At 40.5% G+C, this 27,552-nt stretch overlaps 1 protein-coding gene and 1 long non-coding RNA gene across 3 annotated transcripts in view; both read right to left on the bottom strand.

Moving 5' to 3' along the window:
- Positions 1 to 12,996: 12,996 nt before the first annotated feature.
- On the bottom strand, positions 12,997 to 19,932 carry LOC121069972. 2 transcript variants are annotated; one of them, XR_005819794.1, is made up of 5 exons: positions 19,083 to 19,932; positions 18,891 to 18,970; positions 14,648 to 14,835; positions 14,075 to 14,545; positions 12,997 to 13,312 (listed from the first exon to the last, which is right to left on the bottom strand). It is a non-coding gene; the product is annotated as an uncharacterized LOC121069972 (long non-coding RNA). The 2 variants fall into 2 exon arrangements; XR_005819793.1 differs by lacking the exon at positions 19,083 to 19,932 and having other exon boundaries at positions 18,891 to 19,076.
- A 236-nt stretch (positions 19,933 to 20,168) lies between these two features.
- CCDC149 (coiled-coil domain containing 149) overlaps positions 20,169 to 27,552 on the bottom strand; it is a 70,078-nt gene continuing 62,694 nt past the window's right edge. Inside the window, exon 13 of the mRNA XM_040554979.1 lies at positions 20,169 to 20,196. The gene's annotated coding sequence lies outside the window, so the exon portion shown is untranslated. The remainder of the gene's footprint in view (positions 20,197 to 27,552) is intronic.

The following is a 27,552-nucleotide window of genomic DNA, read 5'->3' as shown; positions in this document are numbered from 1 at the left end:
GTGCATTCTCACAAATGGCTCAGCTAGCACATCTGAAAATGGTCAGAAGAGATCATCTAGCAGCAGTGACCTGTTCCACAAGCACAGCCAGCTCAGCAAGTGGGTGTTCGTCCATGGCTTCGTGTTCTGGAGTTAGATCAGTATAACTACTAAAATATTCCATGAAGACAAGTTCTTAGAGTATATTGTTTAGTAGAAGAGTGTTTCTGTCTGTCACTCATTTTAGATAATACAACAATGGCACCCTCAGCTCAACTGGCATTCTAGACACTACAGCAATAAAAATACCATTTTTCTGCTTGAAGTTATCAACTGAAATAAATATTCCTGGGGAAAAAAATAATAATAACCACGGATCTTGAGCTTTTCATGCAAAGCCAGAAGTCATTTTCCAAGTTATATTAAAAATAAAAAATAAAAAAATCTGGGATATCTATCAGAGTTTGCCAGAGGTTAAGTGTCATATAGGGATCTCTCTCTGTCCCAAATATCAAGCTCATTTCCTCTGTTCCTGTGGCAGTATACACAGAGCTGCATTCTCAGAGTGTAGCTAGGGAAGGCTTTCTATGCATCTCCCCAAGTGGCTTTTAAATGACGTCTGTCTTAAACAAAAGAAAATGATTATTGAAATAGAGTGCTTGAAGAGGAGACATTCAGCTAATCAGAGAAGGGGAAAAAATACATGCACACACACACAAAAAACTTTAGTGGCTCTTAGTGGCTGGGTGGTAAGTGGGAAAACAAGGGGCGAAGATAAAAGCATTACATGCATTAGTTGCGATGGTTCTCAGAAGGCAGCAACTGCTCAACATCGGGAGCACAGAGAGCTCTGCCTGGAGAGCTGTACATTCTAGATCTTGATTGCTCCTGCCCGTGTACAGCAGCATAAAGCCACTTAGGATCTTGCTCCAGGTTGGCCAACACCAATGAAGTTTCAGTTTCTGTTTCAGGAGGTGGGAAAAACAAAGCAGATACCTCAGCAGGTATGAAATCTTAAAAATGGCTATACCTCCCCAGCAAAAGCGGAAAAGAAGTGGATTGTGTGTCTTCTGGGGTGAGCAGCCACTTGAGTGCTATGTGTTCGACTGATATCCCACTAACTAGCTGTCTCTATTAACAGCACTTTGCAAACTGCTGAACATATATCATCCACCCAACTGTGCTTTGAGCTATATAACTGCATAATAAACAGTCTCGTCCCATCCTGAAGAGTTTACAATCTAAGGCCTCCATCCTGCAAGCACACACATGCCTCATTTTACTAATGCAAATAATCCTTTTAACTTCAAAGGGATTACTACGAGTAGCAAAATTAAGCATGTAGGTAAGTTTTCACAGGATCACAGCCCAAATATAAGATGAGACGAGAAAAAAAGATTGAGAAGCACAAATTGACTTAATGACAAAGTGATAAGCGTTATGTCAAAAGCCTAAAGGATAAAAGGAACGTGTAAAATAGGGCATATTTAAGCATATTTTCTGCCTTTTCAAAGACATTTTTTAAATAAGAGTTTGGTTTCCCCCCCTTAAGTCTTTTATATCCGTCTATGAAAATGAAAATCTTAGATTATTGAAACAGGAGACATTTATATGAGTTGCCATTTGGCTGTCTATTCCTTGACTCTCCATTTCTTACCCTAGTTTTAAAAACTATACACATTGGTATCAAAATCCTCCTAGACAATTTCTAGTGAATTATTTCTTTGATTTTGGTGTGCACATAGTAATTACTATGCTATTTGGGTTGAAAAGAGCATTAACATTTAAAACTGCTAATGGTTTAGGAGAATAACATTATCTGTAAAATATTACATCTTTTTTCTGAATGTGCATTGCCTTTTTCCCCAAAGACTAAACATGGATCTTAGACAAGCTGTAATTCAAAGACATACGCTAGAACAAGAGAGGTTTCTGACAGGGAAGTCTAGTGTCACAATTACTGCCTGTAGCTAATTGTTTCACTCCCTTGCTAGAGATTACCAACTCTATAAAGAGCAGAAAAATAGATATACCCAGTCCAGCATGTTAGCTGAAATACACCTTCTCCTCTGGTTTAAGCTAAAAAAGGGGGTGGTGAAGTGAAACCACACTTACTCGTCCACTGCTGCAAGGGAAGCAGTAATAACAAGCAGAGTTGTAAGACAGACAGCTAAGGGAGGTTAAATCAGCTGTAACTTGTGTGTTAAAGTCCTAAAATCTCTGTAATGTGTATTTCTTATACGGCTGGTTGTCTGTGGTAGACCCAAGTCTATATGCTATATATGCCAGTCTGTATGCTCCCAGTGCTACGGCCACACTTCCTCTTCCAATGTTTTCTTTACAGTATGCTTTTTAAAAACGTCTAACCCTTTTTTTCCCCCCCTCCAATCTACTACACATGATATTAAATAATTTACTGGAAACTATTTTTTTTTAAAAAAATGTTTCTGATAATTATCACTGCTTTAAAAGAATTTATATATATAAACAGATAATGCCCTTAGCAAATTACCCAGGAGCCTTAAATGCAAATGCTCAGCACAGACAAGCTCTCATTCTGTCCTCCCCCAGCAAACCCATGTGAATAAATGGATCTAATCTTTGTGTTCTGTCATATCATTGGAGAAAGAATACTTGAGACAAGAGCCCATAATCAGAGTATGTTTAAAAATGTCAGACTTCCACATTTTTCAAATTTAAAGATATGAAGATGAATACATGGACTGATCTCAATTTCTGCAGTGAAGAAAAGAGGCAGCTTCTCTGTAATTACAGAAACTAAACTTTGCAACACTTCAAATATATATAAATCAAGGCTTTGAATTGCTCTGGGAAGCACATTCTAGGAAGGCAGCATAGTAACAGCAGTATTGCCATGACAGCCAGCTTTATCCGTCATAAAGGCACTGTCTGAGTTTTGTGAATGGCCACTAACATTATCCCAAATAGAACATGTCTGTAACTCAGCCTGCAGGTCAGAATGCTCTGAATGATTTCGGTAAAGTTTCATAACAAAGAAAGAAGAGAGAGAGACAGAGACACACACACACACACAGATGGCAATTGTATGTAGATAGGAAAGTGTTCATTTCTGAGTATCAGAGCAACCAGGAAGAGCAGCAGCTAATGGCTTAAGCAAGCCACCAGATCTTATTGACAAATAAATTATTTTACATCTTTCAGTAACGGGCAGATGTCAGGCTCCTAGCCCAATGACATCACCCTATTGTAGTTGGGTAGCATTTCGAAGACAAAAAATTCACCCAAATACCTAAAATCTTCTGAGGAAATGATGACTTGACACCACAGGGATGAAGCAGAAAAGACCATAGGACACAAGAGAGCACAACGCTGAATTTTATCCCCACCCCTCACTGCAGCCTGGACTATCAAGCACACATTCTCAAATTTTAGCTGAGAAGTGACTTTAAAAGTAGCTATTCTATCAGTGTTAACCAGAGTTGCAGTTTACTGTTGAAAACAGACCACATTCTCTAGAAGGACATGCCTTGCTGCAGACAGCTAGCTGCTATTCTAAGCCCTTTAGTCACTTGCCAAGGCCTTATGATCACCTCTAGTCACTCAGAGAAACCTCTCAGAACAGATATTCGTTATGTGCTTTGAATGCAAATTGAAGAGGTCATGTAAATGCAAAATATCACCAATGAGAAAAACCAGGTTATAAATCTAAATTATATTCATTATGCACTGAATTTATACATCATTCTGGTAACTTCTAGGTCTTTGCAGTTTAGGTAGCGTTGTTTTAATACCTTCCGCATTTGGAAACGTCTGAAACTACAGGCTACTATGTCGTATTTGAGGGCAGTTTATCTTTTAAGCTTCTTATCGTCTAACTGCTTCCTAGGCCAACTCTGAAATCATGGGAGAAGCTCCTCAGATATAAGGTGTTTTTAGTGAGCAGTAAATATTTCATGGGGAACTGTTTGCGTGCAGAGAAGATCAGGATTTCAAGCCTGTTTGATCTTGTGCTGGAATATTGGAAGTAGAACAAATGCAAGTTTTTCACTCAGCACTTCTTTTGTAAAGGCCTGATTCTTTCTTGCATTTTCTTTGCGAGTTTTTCATATCCACAGAGGGAAGAAACGTACTGTAGTGGCATATATTTTTCATTCCTTTTTTATTTAGTTAAATCATTTATTTAGTACATGCAGTATTGCATTAGCCCCTTAAGACTTTTTGGTTTTGTTTTTGGAAGTCCTCTCTTTTAAACACAACCTATAAAACATTCATATTCCTGCCTAAGGTTAGGTATGCTGGATCTACCAGTGGTACATCTTCACTGAGTCTCTGCTTAACTATTAGGAAACTCATTTGCTTAGTTTCTGACATCTATATAGAACATACACAGTTTCAACAAGCTAAGATTGCCAAAAAGCTACTCAGATGTAAAATAAGTGATCTAATAACCTCTACCTCATGAACTGCTATCTTCATACGTCCTTGTCTTCATAAGTTCCAGACTTCATAGCAAAGTACAAAACTGTAGAAAACTATACGGACTAAAAATAGGTAATATCCTAGAAATAGTTTGTAACAAACCATAGACATTAATTATTGTCTCTTGCCCAGCTGGGACAATTTTTTTAACAAATGATCCTCCTTTCCCAGGAAAGAAAGGTCTTTCTTCTCTTTTCCCAGGCAATCAAGACTTTTTCTCCCAAATGCATTAAAAATCCACTTGCTGAAAAATCCTCAGCAGCCGGTGAAAACACTGAGAGTGAATTTAAACTTCTGCAGCTGTATCAAAATGACCTGTAACCTCCCTCTTGACAACTTCCTACCATAATTCCCCAGCCTTGTAGAAGTGAGGTTGTATGTTAGTGTGCGTCATTCTTCTCCCCACAGCTTGGAATAACAATCTTAGTACAATCTGAAAACCACTAAAAGAATCCTATATGAGTTGAAAGAAGGCATTAGCTAAGCTTCCTCCCTTCCTCCTTTCCTCCTTTCCTTCCTTCCTTTCCTCCTTTCCTCTCTCCCTCTCTCCCTTCCTTCATTTCTTCCTTCCTTTTTCTTTCTCTTTAATGCACTGTTACGTTACATTGCATACTTTGCAATGACATCCTTCTCTCTCATGGGCAAGCCTGTTCCTAGAAGGAAAGAAGAGAGTGCTGCTAGAGCTGCTCTTTGCAAAAACAAAGGAGTGACCGGAGTATTATATCAACTTGTCCCTCAACAGAAAAGAAGGGGAACTCAATGCTTGCAGCATTTTTTTTTAATTGTAACAGTCATATCTAGATTAATATAAAGAACTGCCTGCTATCTTGTTTACCCCGAGGCTCCATTTTGTATTTAGAGTAGTGGCAACCTTGCTGGTTACACAACTTCTGCTTTTGCAAAGATGAGCCATTTGTATGGCATCCTTCTTGTCTTGTAACTGGACCTGCCCCAGGCACATAGGATAACTGCAGGTTGGATTCATTATGTAAGTGCTTGCTTTATGCCCAGATCTGAAAAGTACTGGGAAAGAGGATGGTGAGGATCATACCACTGACAAAGTCTTGCTCAGACCCCTTAGACCTGGACTGCATGGCAGATAACTTGTTCTGAAGGCAGCAGCTCACTTTCAGGCTTCATTTTCTTGTGCCCCATCTTGCATCAAGTGAGTGCACATTTTGGTTTTATAAGAGATGCCTCCAGAAAAGAGAATGCCCAGGAGTCATCTGTGCTTGTTAGGTCATATGGAGGCTGCATGGCCTAGATAAAGCAATGCTGGTTCAAACTTTCCTTTGTTTTCTACAAATATGTAATACTATTATATTATGTATAATATTGTATAGCATTGTATGGTGTTGTACAGAGTATTTTCATGTACTATACGAATCTGTAACGCTACTGTTATAGCAATACTACATGGTTATAGTAATACTATTATGATAAGAAGGGAGGCAGACAGGTAAGGAAGTGCTTCCTTCTGCAGTTTTAACATTTTTTGAAGTACTTCCTGTCTAGGCAATGACACATGAAATATGTCACATGTTATGTTATAGTTATCATGCAGCAAATAGTTCCATGGGAGTAACTGGGGTTTTCAGCGATGGTGCTGTAGCACTGCCTAAGCAGCCCCAGCCCTTCCCAGTCCTGGCTGCTCGCTCCCATCTCTGCAGGGGCCTCTCCCTTGTCATGGCATGGTTGTTTGGGTAGTCACACAGCTCATCAGGCAATGAAACTGATACGGCTAAAAAAGAGCCTAGCAACAACAACACAAAAGCAGTTTCTTAGCCTGTTTGGTTTCCCAACAAGGACAACAGATGGAGTAGCACGAGGACGCAGACAAGCAACTGGAGACAGGACACTGTGTCAGCTGCCAGATCTCCTGAAAAAATCCATGACACATAGCAGCCTGACACTGCTTATAGTGAATAAAGTTCAGCACTTGAATATGTCTGTGGAGAATCAGGAGCAAAGAATTACATATTTTCTTGTAAAAGCTATTTTTTTCATTATGTATTTTTACCTACTAGCTGACTGATCCTACATAAAAGTGACATCCTGATTGATTTGGATACATTTACATGAATAATATTAGCTGTTCTTAGAAAAGTACCTATTCAGCATTTTTTCACAGAGATACACATCATATGACATTAGCTTTACTTTTCCACAGACTCTAATGGAAATTAGTTCATATCTTGGAGCAATTTTATTGTGAAGAATCCTAGACAATTTTCTTCCCTTTAAAAGAAGGGAATGCTGCTCAGCATCCTGTGGGCAAGAATGATGGGCTAAGAACTGAGTCTTCAGTACAAATATTCTCTGAGAAGCATGCAATGTCCTACAGCAAAGCATTTTGGTCTGCAGGAGCAGTAAAGTAGAAAAAATGTATTTCAAGTTTTCCAAAATGCAGCTGAAACACTGTGAACCTTGTGGAGGATATTAAATCAGATGAGACTCTTATCTGCTCATCTTTTTAGTAGTGTATTTATTTGGACATTTAAAAAATCTCAAATAACCTGAACAAGACTTGAGCAGCTCTGTTGCCTGATAGACATTCATACAACAGAAAGCTCTAATATCCCTCCTACACGTGCTGTAACTCTAAAGCTCTCCCATAGGTGTAGTTTTTATAAGCTTTCTGATCGACTTTGGTCAAATAAGCCACATTAACCAAGAGCTGATTGTTAGACTGTTGTAAGTTAACCATTAAGTCATTTGGACAGAAATGAGTTAGGGAGCACTTACATAAATTGTTTTCTTGGAAGATCAGGGTAGCAGGGAAGTGTTAACAGTCCAGCAGAGAGACATTGCTAGGAAGTTGAAGGTAATAATGTTTTGTAATCCCCAGGATGGATCTAGGCAAGGTTTGCTGCCTCTCCTTTACAAACACCATCGAACAATAACCTGTGCAGATTCTGCAGGTGGTCTATGGTAGCTTTATTTGTAGCCACAGCACCTCCCATCTCTGTTCTGATTGAGAGTAAATGCCACTGCTGGCTAATGCCATGGTGATTAATACTACTGAATTTAAATATTCTCAGTAGTTAATACTAATAAGAAACAGCTAACAGAAATGTTCATAACCTGCTTTATCATATCTTAAATTTTCTTCCTGCTTTATCATATCTAACTTTTCTGAACTAATTCCACAATAGTTATGATTGAAATTGGTGTCAGTGCTTTCAAATCCATCTACCTATTTGATTGTTCTGAAATTTGTCCTGTTTCATAGGGTCAGTATGAAAAATGTTAATTCATTTCAGCATGAAGTTTTTAAGATGCATTCTATCCTAGCAATCTTGCATTCACAAAGTCATCCAGTTTTGCTTATGCCTATCATCTGGATGCTCCCTGGAGGAATCCTACTTTAGATTTATCTCAGCTCCAACATTGTGTTCCCCCTGGGGAAAAGGAGAAAGAGCAGGGTGTATAAAAGATGAGAATGCCAAGGGGAAAAACAGTAGTGGCAAAGGGACAGAAAAGCACAAGAGCTGACAGTTACAAAAGAAAGAGAAGCAGAAACAGAAGAAAGATGAAGAAAAATTAATCTTTCTGAACAGAGCCTCTTCTCAGACTTTCTAAAGGGATGTGGTTCTAAAGTGAAGGTGGAAGAGTCACAGGAAGTAAGACTGAAAGATAAATCGCTTGAAGAAAAGGAAGGGTATCACCTTCTTTTGGCTTAAAGCCCCCAACAAACATTTCATGTGCAAGCCTGTATCTCTTCACTAGCACATTGGTATGAAATTGCAAACCTCAGTCTAAATTATCCTATTTCTTACTAATTTCACTCTTTATCCATTTGTTCTAAAATCCATAGAGCTCATGGCTGTATTCCCTATTCTGCACACAGGTATAGGCTATTTATGTATTCCCACAAATGAACTTTTACTTCTGATTTACAATAATTTACAAGTTACCAATGTTGAGAAATCAATTCAAAACCACAAAGGAGAGAGGAACAGTGAGAGAGTATTTCATTGGAGAAAAAAGAATACAGAAGGAAAACAAGGAATTGAACAAATTAAGAGAAGGCTGCAGGTGAAACTTTGGTCAGGGAAAGAGCAAAGTGGCCATATGTTCTAGGTACAGCATCACAGAGCCTCCCAGGAGATGAGCCCAGATGCTCTGTAGAATGCAACTGTGACTGTCATTGAGGCAGGGGGGAGTAAGAAAGAAAGAAGAAACAGGAACAGAAAAATTCTCGGTGTTAAATACAAGATACCCTTGGCTGAGTCAAGATGAGAGCTAAGCATCAGCCTAAATTCTGAGCTTGCTGTTGTTCAGTGAGTGCAGTTTTCTGAGTTTCATCATATTGTCTTTCAATACACCTCAGCATGATCCTTACTATCCCTGATATCAGCAGTGAGCTGCTGCACTGTAATTTTTATTTCTTCCATCAGCTTTCGTTTAGATTCAAATAGATCTGCTGCTACTGTCAGCAGCTCCATAAACCAGATCTGTGCTGGAATATTAACAAGGGCTTCTAATTTTGAAGAGGAGATAAGTAAGGTTTTCTTTATCACTTATTATAGTGTTCTTGTACCTTCAGTGTTAAGACTCCCCCCCGAGTATGGATTCCCTATTTGTAGGTAGGTCTTCACAGACAGAAATATGTGCATATATTATACTGTCACATAATTAAATTTAGTTCTTGAAACTAGTGTTATAACCATCACCACCTCCAAAAAAGTCCCAAAACTTTTGGCTATTTCCCCTCCACAACAGATAGCTTATTAGATACAGCAACAGGGCAAAATACTGTATTTTTGTTCTACATTTATTTGAAGTGTGCTCAAGTGATGGTGCATTGGCCTGCAAAAAATGACTTGGTTACCTTCTCTTCTTAATCCAGAGTGGGAGTGGACACAATGTATTCATGCTACCAGGTAAACTTCCTACCGGAATGATTTCCCTGAAACCTGTAAGCAGTCCCAGTGCAGTCAAGAGTCAATGCCAAGACTGTGCCAAAAGTTCTGTATTCCACAACAGTTCTCTAAGAACCATAGGTCTTTCTCGTTCAAAGTCCTAACACAAGAAAACTACTTTAAGAACTCAGTAGCCAATGCTATTAAATAGCACCTGTTTTCTTAAGTCAACTGTGAAGAGTGTGATGCATGCAGACACTGTCGGTGAGGTACACCAGGGCAGATCTAGAGTCTGTGCCCAGCTTTGGAGCCTGCAGTTTGAAGGGGATGTTGAGAAACTGGAGAGGGTCCGTCCAATGGCCACCAAGATGGGGGCATCAAGGAGTGGTTGGTCATTGGCCATCAGCGACCAACCAGGAGCAGCTGAGGGAGCTGGCCTTGTTCAGTCTGGCAAAGAAGAGCTAAGCAACAATCTACTAGCAGCCTACAGGGCTTGAAAGGGAGTCACAAGGACCCAAACTCTTCTCAGTAGGGACAGAAAATGTAACAAGGGGCAATGGACACAAGCTGTAGTTAGGAAGATGTGGGCTAGACAGAAAGAAAAATTCACTAGGAGGACACTGCAGCACTAGAGCAGCTTCATACCATTGTTTCCCCAAGGAGGCAGTGAAATCCCCATCCTCCAGTGTTTTCGAGGCTCACCCAGATAAAGCCAAGGCTGACCTGATCAAGCACTGGCAATAGTCCCACTATGGAGGTTAGACCGCATGATCTCCAAAGGTCCCTTCTGACCAATATTTTTACAACTCTGTGAACCGAAAGTAAAGCAGAAAGTCAGGAATGCTTTGAGAGCAGTTCAGTCGCAGCAGAGTAAATTAAAAGATGTCATCAAATTATTGTTTAGCTGATGCCGCTGACATTTGAGGTGAGGTAACTATATCCAAGTTGCATAATTCGTAATCTTCAATGACAGCTTCAGTAAGAGTCCTACTAATGTAAGGTATGTGGATTTTAAATCACATTACCTTTTCAACTATAGAGATGTAATTTCCTGTAGATTACTACTGGATAACTTCCATTACAGATGTCCAAGTTTCATTAATACACAAACAGTGCTATTTCTCATCTTTAGCAAGCAGACACCTTTCCTTAACACTAAATTCACCTTTAAATAAAAGCGCCAAACAAACTAAAAAACTTATCTCCATCTAAAAATAAAGCTTCCCAAAAAATCTCCAAAAGTGAATGGAAAAGAAAAAGCAGCCAAGGGTAAGAAAAGGAAAACACTGATTAATGAGATTTGTTTGTTCTGGGGTGCGATCAAACAGACCAGCACCACAGTCAATGATAAAAGGAGGCAAAGTGCTGTGCAGACTGTTATATTCATCTGCTTAAAATTCACATGGTCTGAGTGCTAGAATAATTTGCTCCACACCATCTGGCAGATATAAGAAGTACGAATATGTAGTGGGGGGGAGGGCGCGAGGAAATTTTCTGCATTCCTGTAGGATGTAGAAATACTGTATTGGAGTTTGCGACTTAAATCATACATCATAGTTCAATATATTAAACGCACAAATAAGCTGTAAACAATCCAGCAAATGCTAATTTTTAAACCATGTAGAAATAAACCTACAACATTAGTCTAATCCTACTCTTTGTATTTGGAACCAGAATCTAATACAGGCTATGAAATGCAATGCAGCAAGTGAGTGCAAGCATTACTCACTGGACAGTGTGAATTGTGTATTGTCATCCATGCCCAAAACAGAGAGGATAACTGTTGTAGCTCTCAGCTAGACCTCTTAGCCTCTCTTATAAGCCCAAATTTTAAAAATTCTGCCAACAACTGTGAAATCCTCCAGTGTCGGTCAAAAAGCAAATATTCCTAGAAGATTTAAGCTGCTGAGATATGTAGAATTAATTTATATATCTCAAGGAAATGTGAAAGCCACTTTTCTATATGTGTTCCTGTGTTCCCTCCACAGGAAATAGAGCATTCTTATACCTCTTACTTTCATAGTTTGGTGTGCAAGTTATGCAGCTTTTTCCCAGTTTTGATTCTTATTCAGTCCCTGGTATCAGCCCAAATGGGGGCTGTTTGACAAAGTATTCACAAACTGCCCTGGATGCAGTCAGGCACATCATGGGCGATGCACAACTCCTGAATCAACCACAAAGCCCAGGTGAACCTGAAGGACAGACAGTTGTCCTGTTTTCTTGCATATTTTATCCCTTAGCTAACAATTTATTTTTTAAACTGAAGAAACCGTGTTATTTCTATATTTTTAATGATACTGAGATCACGTGGCTGCCTATGCAGATTTGATTCCCATAGAATAATTTGTCAGAGTGACCACTTCCCTATGTTTTCTTTTACCTTTTATCACTGAAGAATTCTTAGAGAGCACCAAAGCTCATATTGCACGTGGATAACCAAATGTTGCTCTCAGATTAATACCTAAGGACCTGTAGCTAACAAGACAGCAAGCAGTAACTGAGTGGCTGTTTTCTCTGAAGTGAAATAGCTGTGTGTGGTGAGACCCTGACCAACAGGCTCAGGAGGACTCAGCTGAGACACACTGGGATATTCCTGGCCTGCCAGCTTCTTCATTCTGTTTGGGAGACTGCTCATGTTCATTGGGAGGCCTTCATGTGTAATGTACCTGGGAGTTTGCCTGTTGTTGTGGCTACTTTCCCTACCCTTGAAAGTGCAACCATGGCAGAGTGAGGAGGGGAACAGTCTCAGATAATTAAAGCTAGGTCTCCTGGATCCCACATCAGACAGCTTTAAGAATTCCCTCCCTTCCAGTTTCAACCAATAAAACATATAAATTCGATCAGCATATCAATACACGCTTGTTGATTGAGCTACATATGTGGGAGCTGATGCTGTCACATTAAAATGCCTGAGAAAGAGTTAATCCTTATGCAAGAGTCCCAAGAGCGTTGCTCTATGACTACACATCTTAGACGACCAGAGTGTTTCCGCTTCTCCAGGCTGTTGCAAAGGATATTTAATTACAGCAATACTGCTGCCCCAGTGCTTTTACAGTGTTGCAAGGCAGCCATAAAGGCTGAGAAAGCATTCTCCTTCTAAGCTTCTGTTGTTAAGTGGCTTATAATGTTTCCAAAACGTGACCTTTAGAGCTGGAATTTATTGTGCTTGCATTCAGCCCAAAACTAATTTAATTAGGAAGTTCCAAGAAAAACCTGTTTACCAAGTATTGAGTCAGCTAGGTGGCAAAGAAGTACTTTTCAATTGCTGAAATAATTCTTCGAATGCACAAGAAAATTTTACAATAATAGAAATTTTTATTTGACTTTAGGCATGCCACATATCACAGCTGAAGGATAACCTCATTGCATGCAACCCCGTTTCAGACTTCTCTGTCGCTTGTAGCCAAACAGTTTTCTCTCTCAGAAGTCTCCGACAGCAATTTCCACACATTGGCTGTTCTTGTCTCAACTCAATGTCTGCCTCTTTACTCTTGCTAGAGCTATGACAACAGCAAGTGGTGGCCAAATGGCATTCGTAGTGGTGATGTCTCAGTATTCATAACAGAATTACAAACCACTTCCACCCCATCTGACCACATGCTAGGTGGTAGCTGGTCTTCAGTGCTTTGTAGTTCCTGAAAATCATTGGCCTTTTTTTTTTTTTTTTTTAACATGAGCCAGTAAAATGTTAACACGGTACTGATAGGGACATATGCATGCAGCCAGGTGAAGGGCTATCCCCTTCAAAGAGAGGAAAAGAGGAGGAAAACAGGGACTGGGAAGACACTGAGTTGTGCAGTGTCACAAGGTGTGGTCAGCTTGACACTTGTGGTGAAGGACCAAAAGGCAGACAGGGAGGACACGGAGCTGCTGAAGGTCTGAACATGACAGAGCAGTGCGAGTCTAAACGTCACCTCTAGTGGTGACAGACACAAAGACAAAGATGACAGGGAGATTTTTAGGAGATGGGTGGTTGGGAACAGATGTCCTGAAGACAGGGTGATGCACTGTGGAGACAGGAAGAAATATATTCCCTCACCATGTTTTTAACCTGCAATTATTATTAATAGTTTTTAGGGTTAATACACTGTTTCCATCAGTTTCACTAAACAAAAACCTAGGGCCTGAACAGCCTACTATGGCACAACTCGCTACATTTACTTCTAAAATGTGGTTCCTTATAGTACTAGTGAACATCTGGGGACTGGTGTACAGCCACTGCAGGAGAAACACTCCCTGTGGGATCACAGAGCAGGAATTTCACCCACTCCTATCAAAGCAAACGTCAACCAGTAGGTAGGCTATTCACAAACCTAAGATGGCTGCTCCCTCCATCTTTACCTCATGGAAGAGGATGGAGTTTGCAAAAATGAAGAAACAAGTAGGAGTAAATCAGAAAAAGGAATAAGAAAAACAGGGAATGAAAAAGGGGAAATAGAAAAGAAAGCATAATGAAAGAATGATAAGCGAGAATAACTTTTCTATCAAGAAGAAAACAAAAAGGAAAAGGGCAAAAAGAGACAAAAGAAACATTAAGGAAGACAAAGTGGATCAGGGAAAGAAGGATGTCAGGCTACTGAGATTTGTGTGGCTCCATGTATGTCATGTTACGCAAACTGTTTTGCCTATATAAGAATAATTACAAACATCAGCTAAAAATAAATTAGTATCAATTGCAAGTATTAGATTAATACCATTTTTGAGTGAAATCTTGTGTTTATGTACAAGAAAAAGTTCCCACAGATATAGCTATGACTGTACGACCTCACCTGAGTCTGAGAAGGATGTGTCTCCTGGGGATAACTGGTACAGCCTCCAATGCTTACGTAATCTTCAGCCCCTTTGATGAGCCTGAAAATTAGTTCATATTATAATAATTACATGATTTAGGAGCAGACGGTTTTCAAATACAGGGTTCCATGAATGGGTCTGATGGCTAGTGTACACACAAATGTTATTCCAGAGCATGGTAAGATGTAAGCTTAAAGAAGGAACAGCTCTTCCACAGTAACTCCAAGTGTAAAAACACCGTCTGTAGCTGAAGGAAGCCCTTCTCTCATTCTTAGTTTAATCCACTTGCAGTGCATTCAGTGTAATGTTTCCAACATCAGCCCCTTCACACAGGAACACTTACAGCTGGAAGGTTAATCACGCTGTTGGGATGGTTTCAGCTGGTGAACTAAAGGTGGAAGGGCCCAGATGGCAAATACTGATGATCTGAACTGGGTCCCAGGATTCACCTGAGGAAACAGGCATGGTAAGCATGCACCATCTGTATGAGAAGAGCTTTAATCCATCCCAAGATCTAGAACCCAATGTGGGAGTTAATACTTAACACTCACCTGAAGGCTCGTGTAGAATGATGCTGTTCAACCACAGTGACATTGGCTCCTTTTTCTCCTCGGTTTCACTCCCCCAGATCACTGCCATCTCTCAGCACTCCTTTCTGGCTAGACAGGTCAATGCTACTGCCTTGCTTTTAGGAGAGAGGTGCTAGTTCCGGGAATTAGATAATATAGAGATGGACTTTCTGTGTTCCAAGAAAAATAAAGAAGGATGAAAAAGCAACACTTTTTGCTTTTTTCCTTCATAAGCATAGTAGTCTTGCAACTGACAGTTTCCTAGCTTGAGCAGCTGTGTGATAAGTTCTCAGAATAGGTGAACACTTATTTGACTCCCAACTATCATGCACGACTGGATGTCTTCCACAGTGTTTCTGAGCAGGGTTGGATACAGGTGTGTTGCAGATGGAACTGCAGAATGTTCAGTGTCCAAAATGTCCCAACTATCTCACATGCAACCCCTCGACCTAGCTGTCTAGGTTTGTTTCCAAACACTCATAAATTAATCTATGAGTAAAAACTGTCTTAACACCCCTTCTGAGTTCTCACTTTGAAGGCCTTTGCATGTTTCACTGTTAACTTTATATTTCTTGAAACATACTGTTTCCCCCAGAATTTTAGCATTACTACCATGGAGATTTGATGCACGGAACTATTTATAAAATAGTTAATGAATATTGAATAATTTAATGAATTTATGTTAATGAATATTGAATAATTTTTTTATTGAATATTGAATAATTTTGTATCTAAATAATTAAAAAAATAAATAATTTTAAAAACAAAACAGCACAACTGTCTGTCTTTGGAATACCTCAAAGAGATTTCTAAGGACAAAAGTAAGCATGGTTATACTTATTCACAGTTTACTAGTAGATTTGACAGTGTTTCGTGCTATACAAGTATGGCATCTAGTTTCTTTCTAATAGAACTCCCTCCCCCAAGAAAAATAAAGAATGCCTTTTCTTTCCTCATCATTATTAAAAATTTTGTCTACTTACAAACTTAGAGCATTGCTGGGATTTCTGTCATTCTTACTATACTTTATAAAATTATTGTCTACTGTCATGGATTTTTTCCTTGTCTTTTGCTTCTATTATCATTTTTTCTGTGCTTGTCACATTCATTCTATTTGTATTACTATCTATTTCACCACTTCCCATTTTTTATGACTCCAAATCCAATTCATTATTCATATGACTAATATATATTATTTCTAATTGCTAATTTTATTTTATCACTGAAATGGGATGACATTTAGACAAATATTTTCTTGATTGTGAAACTCGTTTCTTTGGTCCATGACTGAAATATATACCTGTATTTAGAGGGCCAGGAGTAAATTTTAAAGAAAACCTCACTCACCAACAAAAAAAAAAAATTACCCATATTTTATCCAAGACTAAGTAAAAGACGAATATAGCTGCCTGTTTTGTACAATATATCCACACTTTGTTGCATCAGAATGCTACAGTCAGGGAAATAAATTTGTAGGTGAAAATATTTAATTGCTTGTTTAATACAGTTTGTACTATTCTAAGTGAAAAATATGAAACAGAGTATTAAGAATCATTAGTGGTGTGTGATAATTAAAGTCTATACATAACTGAGGATTTCTTATCTGCAAGTTTACTGTAGAGAGCTCATTGGATTTCTAAAACAAATCATTGGGGACTGGACAAATGATATTTACACTCTTTTAATTACCCACTGAGATTAGTGTTTGTGGTCTGTGTAAGTAGGTCACAAACATAGCAATGGAAATTAATCGTGCTATAGAACGGCAATGATTCATATGTTTTCTAGTCATAATTCTGGTAGTGTTTTCAAGATAAGCCTCCTTAAATAATTTATTTTTAAGAAGATCTATTAACAACATTAAAAGGATACTTAAAAAACAGAACAAAACACCACTCTCAGTGGAAGTCATTTCTCTCTGCATTTATCAGTTTTTACTTTGCTGTACAATTGCTACCATTTTAAGAGATACAGAGTCAGCACTCCATCATATATGCTGTGAAGAATGTATGCCCTTAGCTGATTTTTTTTCTTTGTTTTCAAGTAGAACGAATGGGACGTATGTCACTAGGAAAGTGTTCTGAGCCTATTTTTTAAGTCAGCTGTTATGCCAAGTTCAATAGAAATGTGCTGGACATGGGCACACACATGTAATTCTTTTTCATAGTGCTCCAAACTTTGTTACTTTGCAATGTTCTTGCTCTCAGACTGTTCTTGCAACAGTGCTGGCACAACACAATGCTCTGCAAATGTCAGCAAAGAGTCCCGCCACATGCTGTAGCTTCTGGCAGCACCCCCCTCTCCCCCCCCCGCCATTAGGCTCAAAATCACACAATTTTAAGGAATTACCAACTGGCATGGGGTTATTCTTTCATTATGCCCATTCGTTTTAGTTATTACATTAGTTCCATTTCCACAGTCATAGTTACGCTAGTATATCAGCATTTCCCACTTCAGTTGTTTTCAGTGCATTAAAAATTACTCATAAATATTGTTTCATGATCAAATTTGGCATAAGTTGCTTTACAGGTCAAGCAAACACATTTTTCTTCCACAGACTAAAAGCAAAATCTGTTTGATCATATTCAAGCCGTTCCATTAGTTGAAAAACATTTAGGCTTATTAATTTGGAGACAGTGTGCCAAGTTCTGCTGTTATTTATACCACTGTTAATCCAGAGTAACCCAACTGTATTCAGTAGATTAGTTTGAAGTTATATCTGTTTCTATTAAAAAAAAAAAAAGTCAAAATTGGCACCTTTAAGCTTAAAAAAAGGGGGGGAGGGGCAGGGGGAGAGAAGGGTGGGAAAGGAGAGGAAAGAAACACTCATTAGAAAAACTTGCCTGCTCATTTAATGGTCAAAGTGAGTTGGTGTATGATGCTTTGTTGCTGTGATACTTGCCCCAGGAAGGACAGCAATTGTAAATGCAATTCCCACTGATACTTCTGTATTTCCAGTTCAGCTATGAATTTATTTTATTTGAATTATTGAGTAGCAAGAGAAAACTGGTGTCTCAAGGAGTAAGGCTGCCTCTCCTGAGTAAACTAGCCTATTTCACATATGGAAGCAGTGGTTAACACACGAAGGCAGTTTCTGCACTATGTTCAGACACAAACCATCTAGATCACAGGAAAACCTTGAAGGTAAGTTTAAGTATTCTGAAACCTGATAACCTCTCTCTGGCGCTAAAGGCATTTTACAAGATCAAGACCTGCCATCAAGGTGTCTTCTCAGCCACATCTCTTGCTCAAGAACACAATGCCGTAACAGCTGCAGTGAAGTTTCAGAATACTTTGATCCAGGCCGTGTATCTTAAAGCCAGGATTTCTGCATAACGGGGATCAAACACACCATAACTCCTTGGTAGGTTTTCAAGGTTGCAAATACTGAAGAGCCATTCCCAGGGAGGTCTCAGGCCATTGCACATTACTTAGAGGATTTCAGGATTCCACAGCTGTACAAATCCTTTAATTAAAATTCCACCGCGCACATTTTAAGGTAGGCTATGGTGTTCTTGATGCAGATATGTTGGTTAACTGTTCCTTCCCTCTCCTGCTCAAAACCCCATCAGCTTTGACAGGTGATAGTTGCCACCTCTGCTACTGAACTGCATTTCTTGGCACCTTTTTGAGCGTCTGCATAGTCATATATCTCTTTGACAAGGATATTCCTGCTGCCTTCTGTTTGATGGCCGTGCCACTGACGGATTCCTTCTCCAAAATCCAGCAAGGAAACCCTTCCAACCCAAATGAAGATCAATTGCACCGCACCTGAAGTTTTGATAAATACTTTTGATCGACCAATAACGACTAATTGCTTCGGGAGAGCACAGTAACTCTGATAACACTCATTTATCAGACAAGGGAGAAGAGAAACTTGGACCTTTATAGCAAAGTCAGCCATCTCACTTCAGCGCCTATATTTTATTTTATACACAGTAGGTCAGCAAAGAGAGCCTCTCCTACCCTGTTCAAGCTAATAGGTAAGCCTCTCTGAAGGCTGAATGAGTAGCATGAATGTTACCTCAAAATACATTTCATGTTCATGCCCATGGGAGAATGATCCTGCTTGGGGGCATACAGAGCTGGTAGCTGCACTTCTCTCAAAACTGAAATAGCTGTGGCTCAGATATGGGTCCTCCTAGCCGTGGTCCCTGACCTGGGGGGACCTTCCCAAAATAAAGCCACAGCTCTCCCTACCTTCTGCTGGAGACATAGGACCTACCTGCTGCTCTGGCTGGTTCTGCCACAAAGCACAGGACACCCCTCACCTGCAGTATCCAGGCTGACCTGCGGGTGGAAGTCCTGCAGAAGGAAAAGGGAGGCACAGAGACAAGTTTCTGAGACAATGAAAACCCGAGAACACTACCAAGGCCCAAATGTGGTGTCGCTCTGGAGGAAGCAGTGGAGGAACTACTTTGCTGTCCTATTCCTGAGGCACACGGTCATTGTGCTTCTGTCCTCTCCCCAGGTGTTAGTGAACCAAAGGCGGTAAATGGGTACAGCTGCACTCTGTGGGCTGTGGAAAATACCAGGTACAACCCTTCCCTCCCTCAGATGTGTGCTCCATCTTGCCATATGTTAAAGCAATGCTGAGCCTGCGAACTTCCGCGCTGATTGACTACTTTTGTTATTTCAAGATATTTTTTACGTGACAAGGACATCACATCAGGACTTTCTGTGCTGGCTTCTATAGGCTTAATTCCAACTGACAGTGAATTAAACCTCAGTGTTTTCCTCAGATTCAGGGCTTTGGTTTACGGCCTCTGAATTCAAGGTCCAGCAGCTAAAGACCTTCCTGCATTCATCCTGCCTCTCTACTAGGGATTAGCAGGGATGGCAGCATGGACCTTGTGCCTGCTCTTAGGTGCCACAGCTTATGGGCTGATGGATCAATTTCAGCCATCGCTGCTCTAGCTCATGCAGTAGATTATGGCTTCCTGCTGAGTGCTAGCTCTGGGACCTAAGGAGCAAATGCACTACCTGCTCTGTCTTTCCTGTGCTGCAGAATGATACCTTATCTCAGAAGGCATGGCAGTCAGCGGGGTGATAATCTTTCAGTTACCACAGAAAAACGGTTCAGGACGGGGGGATCAGAGCGCTTGGACACAAGAGGGAACGAGCGATTGTCTCTGTGGTCAGCTCACTATTGAATTTACCTCTGTCTGCTTACACATCTCCGTGTAGCTCCAGACAGGAAGCGACTTAGCTGACACCTGCAAGATTTCATGCTGTGCACGGGCTTGTGTAAAATGCTCTCGATTTCAGGGTGGTGGCCACAGCAGTTGGCAGCCTCCAAGACAAACCTGCTTTGCATGCAAGGGAGAAAAGGCTGCACTGGACCTCTCCCTTTGTGTAGAAACACCATGTCTGAGCAGGCTGGCCGCAGCAGCCGATGCTCCATCTTCATCTAAGTGGGCTCCGTGGGGTTTTGAACTGCCGCCCGCACTCAGGGAACCCGAGTTGTTGTCCTGGGTTGTTGTCCAACCTGTTGTTGAACCTGGGTTGTTGTCACCTTGGAGGTCAAATGCCTGTAAGAGCAGCATCTACAGCAGGGATGCTTTAAAGGTGTACAAATACATCACATACAGCATACAGTGCTGCCTTTTTACATCGTGATAATATATTTGGCACTTTTACTTTAAGCAGTGGATGATATGAACTTAACTTGTCCCAAGACAGTTCTCAAAGCCAGCTCTATATACATAGATATATAACTCTCTTGTCACCGTTAGCACAAAAGAGCATACTGATGAGTACATTCAGATCCCAAGACCTGGGTTTTACTTCCTAAGGTTGCTGGTTATTATTCTGGCAAATCGTCCTGACATTAAGAACACCGTTCCTTGTTAACACGCTGCTGATGTTATAGGAAGTACAAGGAGGAAAGCAAAAAAAAAAAAAAAATGCATGTACAAACATTCCTGTAATAATTCCTACCTAAATGATAAATAATTAGATAACATTGATTGACCTAGGAAGCCAACAGCTCTCATGGGTTCTTGGTAGACTGGCACCTGGCCTCACCTGCTGGCTCAGAGCAGCCCTGGTGGTGAGAGGCTGTTGCCTTCTTTGCAACCCCTGTCCTCTGCAGAGAGAGATGCTAAACATCTGGTTCTTTCTTGGTTTGGTCAATACAGTTCTTCCTAATAAACCAGACAGAAAGGGTGATGAAGCCTTAAAGAATTGGGTGAGAACATAGTGTGAGGTCTGTTCCCCTTGCTCACCTACACCAGTTTTACCATGGAAATCTACATCTTTTATGTACTTATGGTTAAAGCAACCTTAAGTGATTAGTTCAGTATGTAGGGTCTAAACCATCAAGGTCCCTGAATATAAACAAATGCCATTTGTTTATGACAAATGAAATGACAATGAAAAATATCATTCCCGATGGATTTTTTTAGTACCCTTCTCTTCTCCACGCTCCTGCCTCATAAGCCTGCTGCGTGTGCGCAAATGTGCCAGTATTTGTGCATAATTATTGTCATAAACTTGTGCAATATGAACTGCAACTACAAAAAGCAGGTTTTACACTGCTCAGTGATAGCCTTTTCCTTGCGCTACAACACATCAGGACTGCGCTAGAGGACAGAAGCAGATGTATTTGTTTACACTTCTTTGCAGTGGAAATGTTAGGAATGTGCACTGGCTTCACTCGAAGGAGTATCTAGAAGTAGATAGACATATCTTCTCTTCCCAAACACCTATAAACAACTTTAAATTAGGGGGAGTCAGTGGACGCTCTTTAGGCAGATGAGAAAAGGGGTTAATAGTTGGCAGCTGTTTTCCTGGTTTTGTGATGACTTTTCCTATCATTATGCCTCCTATTCAGAGTTTAATTATGAAAGAGAAAAAAAAAAAACTTTGAATAGAGTCATTCTTAAAGGGGTCACAAGTCTAAAGTGAAATGGATATGTGTAGCTGTGGCTGATGCTAGCTGTTCAAGGAAAGGCATATGCAGTGGGAGCTGTCTTTGGTGAACATTCCCTGCAGGTGACAGCTCTGCATGCAAGGGTACAAAATTCTTTTTTTTTTTTTTTTTTTTAAAAAAAACATTATTTTAATCAGCTAATATTACCTCCAACAGAACCACTGGCTCTCCTGGTCTTGGAAGAGAGTGCCTGTTATCATGTTCTTCTGACAAATATTTAAACACACAACTATCAAGTTACAACTCAGTATTTCTTACTGCAAGAGGTTTCTGGCAATGCACTTTAAATTACCCATTTTGTAGCTGTCTTCACAAACAAAGCAATTCTGGCCAATGACAGCAATAATTCAAAACAAATACGTATTTGTTTCCAGTGCAAAGTAACAAATCCGTGCCGTCCTTAGGCCATGGACTTACAATTTCTGGAATTGTTCTCCCAGATTTTTCATTTAGCTTTTTTTTTTTTTTTTTAACATCTGTTGATATTTTTACTCTGCTTAGGTACATTTATCCCTATATAGCACATTTTTTAGCTATGGTCTCGATTTTTCGAGTACTGTGGTGTGGATGTTAGCAGATATATATGTATTTTTTAAACTGACAATATTCCAGGAAGAAAAAAGTCATGTAGCCTTTGTGTGGCTCAGTTTCCCATCCTGCAAAGTGTGAATTGCAAAACTGAACTGTGCTCGAAAGATAAATTATAAGTTTAAGTAATTCATGCAGAGTAATCCATCAATATCAATATGAAAAAGAGAAACTGTGTGCCAGCGCTGCATGCTCCACATTGTCATTAAAATTAGATTTCTATTCTCTTATTAATTGTTGTGCTTACTCAGATAGCACCTGTGGTAGAAGAACACCTCTGTCCCACTACTCAGTATGTAAATGCATGACAAAAAGCTGGTCCAAGCCCTTCCAGAGCTGTTGCTCACGGTCAGTTGGTGCAAGGAGTAGTGCGGTGCTCCTTGGTCTCTGCCACCAGCTCCCACCAGCCTGGATGACAGCCTTTCCCAAGAAATTCCTTTCTTCTTTCCCACTCCTCTACCTTTACTACAGCTCTCCATATATTTTACTGTTGCTGTAGTTATTCCAGAGACCAGTTGTTAAGCTTCCCGTGACACTGGTCTTACGGTGTCTGCTCATCCACTCACCAAGAGAACATGCAAGACCACAGCTGAGAAGTCAATCTGAAGGATGCAAACATTTGTTTTGAATAAGACCCTGCACAGGTACAGTTTGAAGCAGCTAAGGCAAAAGTAAATTCCCTCTATTCTTTATTCTGATATGGAAAAGTTTAGAGAACGAGAGTGATACACAGGAGAGAGCTATGATAAATGATCTTTAAGTTTGCACTCTCGCTCTGCATGCTGCATAGCCCTCAGGAGCATAAGTTAATGTTCCAGTAAGATGAAAAAGAGATAGAGTTTTGGGAGCTGGTGCCACCTATATACACACTGAATATCAATGTCATTTATTTCACCTGACATGCTTACACAAATATGTTAAACTTCAAGAAAATTAGCTTTTCATCTTACTCTAGAAAGCTGAATTTGAGCTTTGGAAAGAAGCCACAGAGCAATTCTTTATTTGTTAGAAAGCTAGCTGCTTTCTAAAATAAGGTGCTTCTGAGAATAGATGCATTGATCAAAGTTGTTTTGATCAGAGGGGCCAAGGGCTTTGGTTTTGGCGTGGGTTTTCTGTTTATGTTTGTTCTTTTGTTTTTCTCAGCTTGTTTTCCTGACTCCTTTCCCTTCCCACATAGTTTTTGTTTGTTTGTTTTTTTCCTGATGAGAAATCGCAGGTAGCCTCCCTGCCTTTTTGAACCTGCGCACCAGGACCAGCCCACGGCAGCGGTGCCAGTGCTGCCCTGCTGGCCGGGGCAGCTGCTAAACGTGGCACTGAGGATGTGCAGTGTGCTGCTTCGGCCTCAGTCTCAGACCACAGCTTTAGGTGGAAGCAGGATCTGGTCCGCAGTTCTTTCAGAACCGGACTATTGTCTCCACTCTGATTGAACACAGCCCACAAAAGCCAGCAAATGCTAGCTGCCTTGCATTCTTCACAAGCCTTGATCGTCTCCGCAGCCTTATTCTCAGTCCCCCCAGCCACCCAGTCCCCATCCAGTTGGCATTTTTCAATTCGAGCACTTTTGTTCTCAGAAGCAGGTGAGGTGCAAGATTAAACAATCATTTTACAACCACCTTTCAAATACCTGCCAGAGATTTCTTCAATTAAGTTAATCCGCCTCTCTCCCCCTCTCACACAAACACTTTGAAAGTAAATTCTGTAATTAGTCGCCCAAATCCCCTAATCCCACCTGTCGTGCTTCGAATCCTGGCAGACGGTTCGGTGGGGACAGTGTGTGCCTGCAGCCCCGCTCCCCCAGCCCTCGGCAGCCCTGGCTCTCCCCGGCAGGGGTGTGAGGCCAGCCACAGGCAGCAGGATGAACCAAAATCCAGGGGGCTGCTGTGGTTTGCAGCGAGGGGCGATGCTTGTAGAGGTACAGCTTGTCCCGGAGGGCTGCCACCTGGCTCCGCAGCCTCCAGCGAGGGAGGAACTCTGCTTTGGAAGAGCGTGCGGTTTGGTCCCCAGGTCCCAGTTTTGTCCAAAGTTCCCCTAGCCCAGTAACAGAAATAGGGCCAAAACCCATCGGTGGTGAAAGTTGCTGCGTGGATGTGGTTTGACACAGCCCGCATCTCAGTATCAGGATGTGTAACTGCCCGGAAAATCAAAGCAGACCTTCCCTGGACACGGCGGTGGGGTGCTGATCAGATGGCTGTCTTCAGATGTGAAACAGTTAATACTAAGTGTTCATAATTAGACTTCCTATTAGCTCTCAATTAAGGTGAACGGGGGAATGTTCACACCTCTCTCAGTGCTATTATTTCAGCCTTGCTGGCTGGCAGACTCAACAAGACAGCAATGTATCCTTGTCAGAGGGACCAGCTGTCCCTGCTTAGGTGAAAGAGTCCCTTTTTTGTCATTCTGTCCCATTAAAATAATTCATCAACTCCAACGCATTTTAGTAGGGGCTAATGGTGCGACCCTGTTTTCCCTTCAAATGTCCCTACTAATTACTTCTATATATTGCTGTCTTTGTTAGACTATAAAATATTTTACAAATCTCCTTTTTCTCTGAAACAAACAAACAAAAAAGTCCACAGTAAACATCAACATTTCTAACACAAACCTTTCCTGGAGGTGGTAAGTTGCCACCGGATTATTTTGTCTCTCCAAACACATTGCAATTAATTGCTTTTTTGGGCAGATGTCTGTCACCACCCTCTGCTGGACAGAGTCCAGACAATCTAATCCTATATCATGGACAGTGCTGTGAGCAGCCTGCCTCCATGTTTTAGGATAGCAGGTAAAGAAGCAAATAGGAAGGTTAGTTAGGAATCAGAAACTGTAAAGAAATTTATGTTCAGTACCTCATATTGAAAATATAGCACAGCATAACACAGCACAGCACAGCAGAATAGAATAGAATAGTTCAGTTGGAAGGGACCTACAGAGATCATCGAGTCCAACTGCCTGACCAAAAGTTAAAGCATATTAATGAGGGCATTATCCAAAGGCCTCTTGAACACTGGCAGCACAGGGCATCAGCCACCTCTCTAGGAAGCCCGTTCCAGTGTTTGACCACCCTCATGGTAAAGAAATGTTTCCTAATGTCCAGCCTGACCCCCCCTAGCATAGCTTTGTGCCTAAATATATACCTTAAGTTGTAGAACAAAGTAATATAGGTAATTTGTGGAAAGGTACACCATGCTAGCAAATCAGATTGTATGAAGGATTAGACAATTTTCAGATCATTGAACTTGTTTTTAGAAGACAGAGAGCTAAATTTGAAGGGACAACTTCTTTTCTGTGTCCATTTAAGAGACGTTTCCAACAAAAAGAAATCCCCACTGGTCACTTTGAAGACCAGGTACGTTATTTCAAGGCTTGTGGTTACCTGGTGCCAAGTGGCTGCCAGAAAGCACAGGCTGAATCTGTCAAATCCCACAAAGGACCTACATCTTGAAGCGTCGTTAAATACGTGTAGTGTGGTCTTTAACTACTTTACAAAAAAATCAAAGCCAACATGTTTTCAGTCCTCATTACTAGAGCTTCCTATCCCTAACGCCGAAATGAATGAAATGCAAGTCAATGAAATCAATATTAAGATGTGTTATGCATAGATATTTTCCTCGCTCTCCTCTCTTGTAAAGTACTTTTCTCAAACATAAAGACCTGGAAGATATGACCTGGGGGATATTTCCACCAGGTCGGAAGTTTCAAGCAGATACACACTAAAAGAAGGAAGCAGAACTGATTTCCTTAGCGCAGCCAGCAATAATCGCTGTTGGACAAGTGTCACAGCTTTCTGTGGCATTCCCGTTGATAACTGATAAAAGCAGAACAAACATCAAGGGGCACAAGTCTCACAGGGACCGATTTTGCTTTGACTGAACACCAAGCTTCCCCTCAAGCCATCTTTTCTCATAAGGTACCACTTTCCTGCCTCTAGCGGAGAGGATGCCGAATGAGAGAGATATGGCTGGGTTTCCAGCTGATTTCCTCACATCCCATATGTTTCTCGGCAAGAGGGAAGAACTGGCTCATTATTCAGAAAATCGAAAGATGCCCGGATTCATCAGTCAGTTCCTCATGAAAGGCTTTACCAGCTCTGCTACTAAGGGGGTTCAGCTCCAGCGTGATTCTTACGCTCATTTCAAGGGTTTTGTTCCCTCGTCCTTTCTCTCATTCCCTTAAATTCAAACGAGTTCAGTCAGCTTGATAACAGTAAGACAACAGATTTACACCTGTGAGAGGACTCTGAGATTTACCTTTCACATGACCTTGTGCCGTACCCCTATGAGTCTGATGCTAAGAAACTTTGGTGTGAAACTATGCAACTAAGACATGCTCAGTGAGCAAGAACCTGCTTTTCACTTAGGTAAAATTTCACGGAGGCTCATATCAAACTAAGGGTATATCAAGCGTAATAGCTAAAATAGCTCAAGTTAAAATATCTCAAGTGGTACAAAATCACTAGGATTATACAAAAGAACCTGAAATTTCAGATGAACTTCCTCAAGTGAATCGCACATGTACAAGTTATGGTAAGAAATTTTTCCTGTCGTAATTATTTTCTTTTCATCTCCAAATCATTTCTTCCTAGAAATTACCGATGCAAACGTGCATGTCTAGTTATGCAAGCACAGGCACATGCAAATATATATTATTTGGACACGTTCTTTGTTACCACAACATGTGCTGCTGATGAGAATTAATTATTTTTCTATGTTTTACATTCTCAGGATCCCAAAGGATTTTCCAAGACCGACATTGGTCCCAGGGATGCTGACCTTGCTCTCACTAAAGCAAGAGAAGTTTCCCCACTGTCCTTATGGATAAGAAAATGGGCAGGTACTTTGCATTTTGCCTGATGATATTCAACTCGTACGTAGCATTGGCTATTCTAATCTTTTTTTTTTTTACAGGGAAAGTAATACTGTTGGGGGCTGGAGATTTTCTATGTTTTTAGTGAAATGCCAGGGAATCTTTACCTTCCACCTGGACGGCCACCAGAGACAAACAGAAAGGACCTTGGGTTTAATGTCTCATCTAAAGGATATTATAATGTGTTGGCCTCATTATTCACAGCAGAAAAGGCCTTTGTCATGGTCAGATGGCTTTAATGTGTTTCGTATGCTACATAAATTCAAACTTGATGGCTCATTTATTTGTTGGATTGCAGCGTTATTCAACCTAAATGAAGCCTTGGTATTTACTAATAATTTGGGCTCTGGCTCTTGTTTATTTAGGTAAGCAGTGTCCACTGTCTCCTCTGTTGTCTGTATTAAGTTTGAACTCTACCAATTCAAGGAATATTATAGAGGGGGCCAAAAAATGCAGAGAAAATAGCTTTTCATTTGTGGACAATTATTTATCCAAGCCTTGAAAG

Source organism: Cygnus olor, chromosome 4 (assembly GCF_009769625.2).
Source record: "Cygnus olor isolate bCygOlo1 chromosome 4, bCygOlo1.pri.v2, whole genome shotgun sequence".
Lineage (NCBI taxonomy): Eukaryota > Metazoa > Chordata > Aves > Anseriformes > Anatidae > Cygnus > Cygnus olor.
Note: the sequence above shows the minus strand (reverse complement) of the source record. Positions and strands in the feature narration are given on the sequence as shown.